This window comes from Electrophorus electricus, chromosome 2, assembly GCF_041902795.1.
Source record: "Electrophorus electricus isolate QZ-2024a chromosome 2, ASM4190279v1, whole genome shotgun sequence".
Taxonomy (NCBI): Eukaryota; Metazoa; Chordata; class Actinopteri; order Gymnotiformes; family Gymnotidae; genus Electrophorus; species Electrophorus electricus.
In genome coordinates this window covers 5616600-5625964 of record NC_137498.1, presented here as the reverse complement: position 1 = coordinate 5625964, position 9365 = coordinate 5616600, and the positions used below count along the sequence as shown (strand labels likewise).

At 39.9% G+C, this 9365-nt stretch overlaps 3 non-coding genes across 3 annotated transcripts; all 3 read right to left on the bottom strand.

The window, feature by feature from the left end:
* Positions 1-1750: 1750 nt before the first annotated feature.
* Positions 1751-1823, bottom strand: trnav-cac (transfer RNA valine (anticodon CAC)). Its single transcript has one exon. It is a non-coding gene; the product is annotated as a tRNA-Val (tRNA).
* Positions 1824-4320: 2497 nt separating this feature from the next.
* Positions 4321-4393, bottom strand: trnav-cac (transfer RNA valine (anticodon CAC)). The gene has a single exon. It is a non-coding gene; the product is annotated as a tRNA-Val (tRNA).
* A 4470-nt stretch (positions 4394-8863) lies between these two features.
* Positions 8864-8936, bottom strand: trnav-aac (transfer RNA valine (anticodon AAC)). The gene has a single exon. It is a non-coding gene; the product is annotated as a tRNA-Val (tRNA).
* Positions 8937-9365: the final 429 nt, after the last annotated feature.

The window sequence follows — 9365 nt, the reverse complement described above, 5'->3', positions numbered from 1 at the left end:
TTGGAGTAACTAGGGAGTTCAGAAAATCATTTCGCTCTGCTGCAAGAAGGCCATTCGATTCCCTGGTGTCTACTTCAAATAGAAGACACAGAAACCAAAGAACCAGCTAATGTTTCTGCTCAGCTTCAATTCAAGGTCCTTTCACACATAATGCAAACGTGATGACCAATTGACTACAGACACCATGCAAAAATGCCTTGATGCAGTATGGTATCACTGCAATTTCAGAACAATTTTTTCACCAACTCATCCCCAAAACTGAAAATGTGTGCAAATTATTTAGGAGAAAGAATGAACATCATTTATGCCAAAACCTTTCATATTTGGAAGTTCACAAATAGCTGCCATTTTATGCAAATTTCGTGGGTATGTTGGATGGCCTAAAATGCGTTTCATGAGGAGACGTACCTAAAATTCAAATGGTTCACAATTGTAATTTTCAGAAATATCTGATTCACTGTCAGAAAAAAATGCTGTTTAGCTGAAAGGGAACCCTCTAGTCCGACCTACACATCAGTGCAAACTGGTGGTCCTGGAAAATTGTAGGTTCTGTTCTTGCTTTCTAAACCTATGTAGCAGGGCCGTGTGAGCTTTTCACTGCTTAAGGCCATAAAAACCGAAGATCTCTTTCATTGCAGTCCCAATAGTTGTCCTCAGAACCTCACTCCTCTCAATTCTACCTTGAAGTCATGAACAGTATTGCCTTCTTTTACCATTTTGAGTGCAGTTAAAAAGCAGCTCAGCTGCAGTTCCATGATGCTGAGTTTAAGTTGATTTCCCTGTGCAGTTCTTTAGCCTCGCCTGCCCATGCTTCCCTTTGTTCCAACCATTTTATACAGTAAACACCAAAAATGGATGAAAGAGAAATGCTTCTGCACAGTATGGAAGCTGGGACATGTGACCTGGAAAGCAAATGCAATGACCACTAATCTAGACAAATCAAGAGAGTTCAAGATCTATATCAATCAATAATGATCCCCCAAAAAGGTCTTTTAGTCAACAGGATTTATGACAAAATGATGTTGCGATTAGACAAGGAGCTTGGTGCCTCAGTCTGAGGACCTAAAGGGCAAACCGCACAAAGAGTCTCCCACTTGATACACTGCTTACAAAAAGCACGTGCCCAACTACTGTGCTATCAAGAGGGATGTTTCTGCCAGGTATGGAACAGAGGACCTTTCTCGTGTCAGGCGAAAAATGCTGAGCACTACACTACAGAAACCACTTTAAAATGCTTCTTTGCCTCTCCAGCTTTTGCTCATTTTTGGGGCTTGAAAATCATAGCTTTAAATCTGGCTAAGCAGTATGACTTCTCAAGCATTAGGATGAAAATTCAGACAACCCCACCAAAGTTCTCTTGTTTCCTAAACTTCGAGAAACAGAATGTTGCTAACTAGGCATAATATGAAGAGTTTTACTTTATCTCTGTAGTTCTCTCATTGGCATTTAGAGCATAACCTATTGCACAAATTGTGTATGCTTGATATTGCCTTGCAAGGATTTGTTCTTTGCCATAGACTTGATGAAAGTAACTTTTAAATTTCAGCTAATTAGCATAACCTCTGTTAGGAAACAAAATGAGAACACACTCACTAAAGTTTATGCTTGAAAGACTTGAATTAGAATAGCCATTATGCTAAGAGTTTTAATTAATCAGCTTGGCCGTTAATTAAGGAGCCTGACTTTTCTCTCTGAAGAACGGCTCTCCATTCAATTGAAAGGACAGCAGTTACACATCTACGAAGAGTTGTGTTTCTGCCTGGTATCGAGCCAGGGACCTTTCGCATGTGAGGTGAACGTGATAACCACTACACTACAGAAACCCTACAGCACTGGCCGTTCAGGATCATCCCAGCATTTCCTCCTTTTTGGTGCCTGCAAGGCATAGTTTAAAAACTGGCTTGAATTGTCTTCTCCCCGTTAGGACGCAAAATTCAATCCCACCAAGCAATGTTTTCTTGTTTCATTGCCTTTGAGAGACAGAATGTTACTCCCTAGGAATAATATGAAGAGCTTTACCGGATCACTGTAGGCTTATTCATCGGCATGGAAAGCAGTCCCTAGTGCACAAATTCTGCATCATTAACATTGCTTTGCATAGATTTTTATTGTCAGGAGACTATAAGGATGTTACTTTTAAGAATTAGCTAAGTAGCATAACTTATCTCTGTTAGGAGATCAAATATAGATGCGCTCGTGGAGTTTCTGTTTTGTTTAATTTTGTTTGAAATACATGGATTAGCACACCCATCATGCTACAATGAGTTTTACATCATCCCTGTGACAATTGAAATCAGCCTTAAACACAGCTCCTAAAGCAGAGTCCTTGCATCACCGGAGGACAAGCCTGCTGCATATATTGACTTTCTCGGTTTGCAAATGGAGACAGTGATGGGATATTTTTTTCCAACAGAGAAGCTACTCTTTATGTCCATACTAAGATGCTAGTAATCTTCTGATCTTGAAATTTCCATTTTGCACAATGTAGAACCAAGTTGCAGACGAAGAGGTTAGGGATTTCACATGCGTTATAGTGCCGGAGTTTGGAGTACAGGACTTGGAGAACTCAATTGGAGTAACTAGGGAGTTCAGAAAATCATTTCGCTCTGCTGCAAGAAGGCCATTCGATTCCCTGGTGTCTACTTCAAATAGAAGACACAGAAACCAAAGAACCAGCTAATGTTTCTGCTCAGCTTCAATTCAAGGTCCTTTCACACATAATCCAAACGTGATGACCAATTGACTACAGACACCATGCAAAAATGCCTTGATGCAGTATGGTATCACTGCAATTTCAGAACAATTTTTTCACCAACTCATCCCCAAAACTGAAAATGTGTGCAAATTATTTAGGAGAAAGAATGAACATCATTTATGCCAAAACCTTTCATATTTGGAAGTTCACAAATAGCTGCCATTTTATGCAAATTTCGTGGGTATGTTGGATGGCCTAAAATGCGTTTCATGAGGAGACGTACCTAAAATTCAAATGGTTCACAATTGTAATTTTCAGAAATATCTGATTCACTGTCAGAAAAAAATGCTGTTTAGCTGAAAGGGAACCCTCTAGTCCGACCTACACATCAGTGCAAACTGGTGGTCCTGGAAAATTGTAGGTTCTGTTCTTGCTTTCTAAACCTATGTAGCAGGGCCGTGTGAGCTTTTCACTGCTTAAGGCCATAAAAACCGAAGATCTCTTTCATTGCAGTCCCAATAGTTGTCCTCAGAACCTCACTCCTCTCAATTCTACCTTGAAGTCATGAACAGTATTGCCTTCTTTTACCATTTTGAGTGCAGTTAAAAAGCAGCTCAGCTGCAGTTCCATGATGCTGAGTTTAAGTTGATTTCCCTGTGCAGTTCTTTAGCCTCGCCTGCCCATGCTTCCCTTTGTTCCAACCATTTTATACAGTAAACACCAAAAATGGATGAAAGAGAAATGCTTCTGCACAGTATGGAAGCTGGGACATGTGACCTGGAAAGCAAATGCAATGACCACTAATCTAGACAAATCAAGAGAGTTCAAGATCTATATCAATCAATAATGATCCCCCAAAAAGGTCTTTTAGTCAACAGGATTTATGACAAAATGATGTTGCGATTAGACAAGGAGCTTGGTGCCTCAGTCTGAGGACCTAAAGGGCAAACCGCACAAAGAGTCTCCCACTTGATACACTGCTTACAAAAAGCACGTGCCCAACTACTGTGCTATCAAGAGGGATGTTTCTGCCAGGTATGGAACAGAGGACCTTTCTCGTGTCAGGCGAAAAATGCTGAGCACTACACTACAGAAACCACTTTAAAATGCTTCTTTGCCTCTCCAGCTTTTGCTCATTTTTGGGGCTTGAAAATCATAGCTTTAAATCTGGCTAAGCAGTATGACTTCTCAAGCATTAGGATGAAAATTCAGACAACCCCACCAAAGTTCTCTTGTTTCCTAAACTTCGAGAAACAGAATGTTGCTAACTAGGCATAATATGAAGAGTTTTACTTTATCTCTGTAGTTCTCTCATTGGCATTTAGAGCATAACCTATTGCACAAATTGTGTATGCTTGATATTGCCTTGCAAGGATTTGTTCTTTGCCATAGACTTGATGAAAGTAACTTTTAAATTTCAGCTAATTAGCATAACCTCTGTTAGGAAACAAAATGAGAACACACTCACTAAAGTTTATGCTTGAAAGACTTGAATTAGAATAGCCATTATGCTAAGAGTTTTAATTAATCAGCTTGGCCGTTAATTAAGGAGCCTGACTTTTCTCTGTGAAGAACGGCTCTCCATTCAATTGAAAGGACAGCAGTTACACATCTACGAAGAGTTGTGTTTCTGCCTGGTATCGAGCCAGGGACCTTTCGCATGTGAGGTGAACGTGATAACCACTACACTACAGAAACCCTACAGCACTGGCCGTTCAGGATCATCCCAGCATTTCCTCCTTTTTGGTGCCTGCAAGGCATAGTTTAAAAACTGGCTTGAATTGTCTTCTCCCCGTTAGGACGCAAAATTCAATCCCACCAAGCAATGTTTTCTTGTTTCATTGCCTTTGAGAGACAGAATGTTACTCCCTAGGAATAATATGAAGAGCTTTACCGGATCACTGTAGGCTTATTCATCGGCATGGAAAGCAGTCCCTAGTGCACAAATTCTGCATCATTAACATTGCTTTGCATAGATTTTTATTGTCAGGAGACTATAAGGATGTTACTTTTAAGAATTAGCTAAGTAGCATAACTTATCTCTGTTAGGAGATCAAATATAGATGCGCTCGTGGAGTTTCTGTTTTGTTTAATTTTGTTTGAAATACATGGATTAGCACACCCATCATGCTACAATGAGTTTTACATCATCCCTGTGACAATTGAAATCAGCCTTAAACACAGCTCCTAAAGCAGAGTCCTTGCATCACCGGAGGACAAGCCTGCTGCATATATTGACTTTCTCGGTTTGCAAATGGAGACAGTGATGGGATATTTTTTTCCAACAGAGAAGCTACTCTTTATGTCCATACTAAGATGCTAGTAATCTTCTGATCTTGAAATTTCCATTTTGCACAATGTAGAACCAAGTTGCAGACGAAGAGGTTAGGGATTTCACATGCGTTATAGTGCCGGAGTTTGGAGTACAGGACTTGGAGAACTCAATTGGAGTAACTAGGGAGTTCAGAAAATCATTTCGCTCTGCTGCAAGAAGGCCATTCGATTCCCTGGTGTCTACTTCAAATAGAAGACACAGAAACCAAAGAACCAGCTAATGTTTCTGCTCAGCTTCAATTCAAGGTCCTTTCACACATAATCCAAACGTGATGACCAATTGACTACAGACACCATGCAAAAATGCCTTGATGCAGTATGGTATCACTGCAATTTCAGAACAATTTTTTCACCAACTCATCCCCAAAACTGAAAATGTGTGCAAATTATTTAGGAGAAAGAATGAACATCATTTATGCCAAAACCTTTCATATTTGGAAGTTCACAAATAGCTGCCATTTTATGCAAATTTCGTGGGTATGTTGGATGGCCTAAAATGCATTTCATGAGCAGACGTACCTAAAATTCAAATGGTTCACAATTGTAATTTTCAGAAATATCTGATTCAAACTGTCAGAAAAAAATGCTGTTTAGCTGAAAGGGAACCCTCTAGTCCGACCTACACATCAGTCCAAACTGGTGGTCCTGGAAAATTGTAGGTTCTGTTCTTGCTTTCTAAACCTATGTAGCAGGGCCGTGTGAGCTCTTCACTGCTTAAGGCCATAAAAACCGAAGATCTCTTTCATTGCAGTCCCAATAGTTGTCCTCAGAACCTCACTCCTCTCAATTCTACCTTGAAGTCATGAACAGTATTGCCTTCTTTTACCATTTTGAGTGCAGTTAAAAAGCAGCTCAGCTGCAGTTCCATGATGCTGAGTTTAAGTTGATTTCCCTGTGCAGTTCTTTAGCCTCGCCTGCCCATGCTTCCCTTTGTTCCAACCATTTTATACAGTAAACACCAAAAATGGATGAAAGAGAAATGCTTCTGCACAGTATGGAAGCTGGGACATGTGACCTGGAAAGCAAATGCAATGACCACTACTCTAGACAAATCAAGAGAGTTCAAGATCTATATCAATCAATAATGATCCCCCAAAAAGGTCTTTTAGTCAACAGGATTTATGACAAAATGATGTTGCGATTAGACAAGGAGCTTGGTGCCTCAGTCTGAGGACCTAAAGGGCAAACCGCACAAAGAGTCTCCCACTTGATACACTGCTTACAAAAAGCACGTGCCCAACTACTGTGCTATCAAGAGGGATGTTTCTGCCAGGTATGGAACAGAGGACCTTTCTCGTGTCAGGCGAACATGCTGAGCACTACACTACAGAAACCACTTTAAAATGCTTCTTTGTCTCTCCAGCTTTTGCTCATTTTTGGGGCTTGAAAATCATAGCTTTAAATCTAGCTAAGCAGTATGACTTCTCAAGCATTAGGTTGAAAATTCAGACAACCCCACCAAAGTTCTCTTGTTTCCTACCCTTCGACAAACAGACTGTTGCTAACTAGGCACGTACCTAACTAGGCATATGAAGAGTTTTACTTTATCTCTGTAGTTCTCTCATTGGCATTTAGAGCATAACCTATTGCACAAATTGTGTATGCTTGATATTGCCTTGCAAGGATTTGTTCTTTGCCATAGACTTGATGAAAGTAACTTTTAAATTTCAGCTAATTAGCATAACCTCTGTTAGGAAACAAAATGAGAACACACTCACTAAAGTTTATGCTTGAAAGACTTGAATTAGAATAGCCATTATGCTAAGAGTTTTAATTAATCAGCTTGGCCGTTAATTAAGGAGTCTGACTTTTCTCTGTGAAGAACGGCTCTCCATTCAATTGAAAGGACAGCAGTTACACATCTACCAAGAGTTGTGTTTCTGCCTGGTATCGAGCCAGGGACCTTTCACGTGTGAGGCAAACGTGATAAACACTACACTACAGAAACCCTACAGCACTGATCATTCAGGATCAGCCCAGCATTTCCTCCTTTTTGGTGCCTGCAAGGCATAGTTTAAAAACTGGCTTGAATTGTCTTCTCCCCGTTAGGACGCAAAATTCAATCCCACCAAGCAATGTTTTCTTGTTTCATTGCCTTTGAGAGACAGAATGTTACTCCCTAGGAATAATATGAAGAGCTTTACCGGATCACTGTAGGCTTATTCATCGGCATGGAAAGCAGTCCCTAGTGCACAAATTCTGCATCATTAACATTGCTTTGCATATATTTTAATTGTCAGGAGACTATAAGGATGTTGCTTTTAAGAATTAGCTAAGTAGCATAACTTATCTGTGTTAGGAGATCAAATACAGATGCACTCGTGGAGTTTCTGTTTTGTTTAATTTTGTTTGAAATACATGGATTAGCACACCCATCATGCTACAATGAGTTTTACATCATCCCTGTGACAATTGAAATCAGCCTTAAACACACCTCCTAAAGCACAGTCCTTGCATCACCGGAGGACAAGCCTGCTGCATATATTGACTTTCTCGGTTTGTAAATGGAGACAGTGATGGGATATTTTTTTCCAACAGAGAAGCTACTCTTTATGTCCATACTAAGATGCTAGTAATCTTCTGATCTTGAAATTTCCATTTTGCATAATGTAGAACCAAGTTGCAGACGAAGAGGTTAGGGATTTCACATGCGTTATAATGCCGGAGTTTGGAGTACAGGACTTGGAGAACTCAATTGGAGTAACTAGGGAGTTCAGAAAACCATTTCCCTCTGCTGCAAGAAGGCCATTCGATTCCCTGGTGTCTACTTCAAATAGAAGACACAGAAACCAAAGAACCAGCTAATGTTTCTGCTCAGCTTCAATTCAAGGTCTTTTCACACATAATGCAAACGTGATGACCAACTCAATACAGACACCATGCAAAAATGCCTTGATGCAGTATGGTATCACTGCAATTTCAGAACAATTTTTTCACGAGCTCATCCCCAAAACTGAAAATGTGTGCAAATTATTTAGGAGAAAGAATGAACATCATTTATGCCAAAACCTTTCATATTTGGAAGTTCACAAATAGCTGCCATTTTATGCAAATTTCGTGGGTATGTTGAATGGCCTAAAATGCGTTTCATGAGCAGACGTACCTAAAATTCAAATGGTTCACAATTGTAATTTTCAGAAATATCTGATTCAAACTGTCAGAAAAAAATGCTGTTTAGCTGAAAGGGAACCCTCTAGTCCGAGCGACACTTCAGTCCAAACTGGTGGTCCTGGAAAATGGTAGGTTCTGTTCTGGCTTTCTAAACTTATGCAGCAGGGCCATGTGAGATCTTCACTGCTTAAGGCCATAAAACCCAAAGATCTCTTTCTTTGCAGTCCCAATAGTTGTCCTCAGAACCTCACTCCTCTCAATTGTACTTTGAAGTCATGAACAGTATTGCCTTCTTTTAACGTTTTGAATACAGTTAAAAAGCAGCTCAGCTGCAGTTCCATGATGGTGAGTTTAAGTTGATTTCCCTGTGCAGTTCTTTAGCCTCGCCTGCCCATGCTTCCCTTTGTTCCAACTATTTCAAACAGCAAAAATGGATGAGAAATGCTTCTGCACAGTATATAAGCTGGGACCTGTGACCTGGAAAGCAAATGCATTGTCCACTACTCTAGAAAAATCAAGAGAGTTCAACATATATATCAATCCATAATTATCCCCCCAAAAGGTCTGGTAGTTAACAGGATTTATGACAAAATGATGCTGCGATTAGACAAGGAGCTTGGTGTCTCAGTCTCAGGACCTAAAGGGCAAACTGCAAAAAGAGACACCCACTTCATACACTGTTTACAAACAACAATTGCACCACTAGTGTGCTATCAAGAAGGATGTTTTTGCCCAGTTTCGAACTGAGGACCTTTCGCGTGTTAGGCGAATGTGATGACCACTACACTACAGAAACCACTGTTAAAAGACTCTTTGGGCTCACTCTCCAGCTTTTGCTCATTTTTGGCACTTGAAAATCATAGCTTTAAATCTGGCTAAGGAGTCTGACTTCTCAATCATTAGGATGAAAATTCTCACAACCCCACCAAAGTTCTCTTGTTTCTTACAATTTGAGGAACAGACTGTTGCTAACTAGGCATAATATAAAGAGTGTTACTTGATCTCTGTAGTGTTCTCATTGGCATATAGAGCATAACCTATTGCGCAAATTCTGTATGCTTGACATTGCCTTGCAAGGATTTTTTCTTTGCCATAGAATTGATGAAATTAACTTTTGAAATTCAGCTAATTAGCAAAACCTCTGTTAGGAAACAAAATGAGAACACACTCACCAAAGTTTATGCTTCCTGTAGTAATGTTTAAGAAACTGGCTTGAATTGTCTTC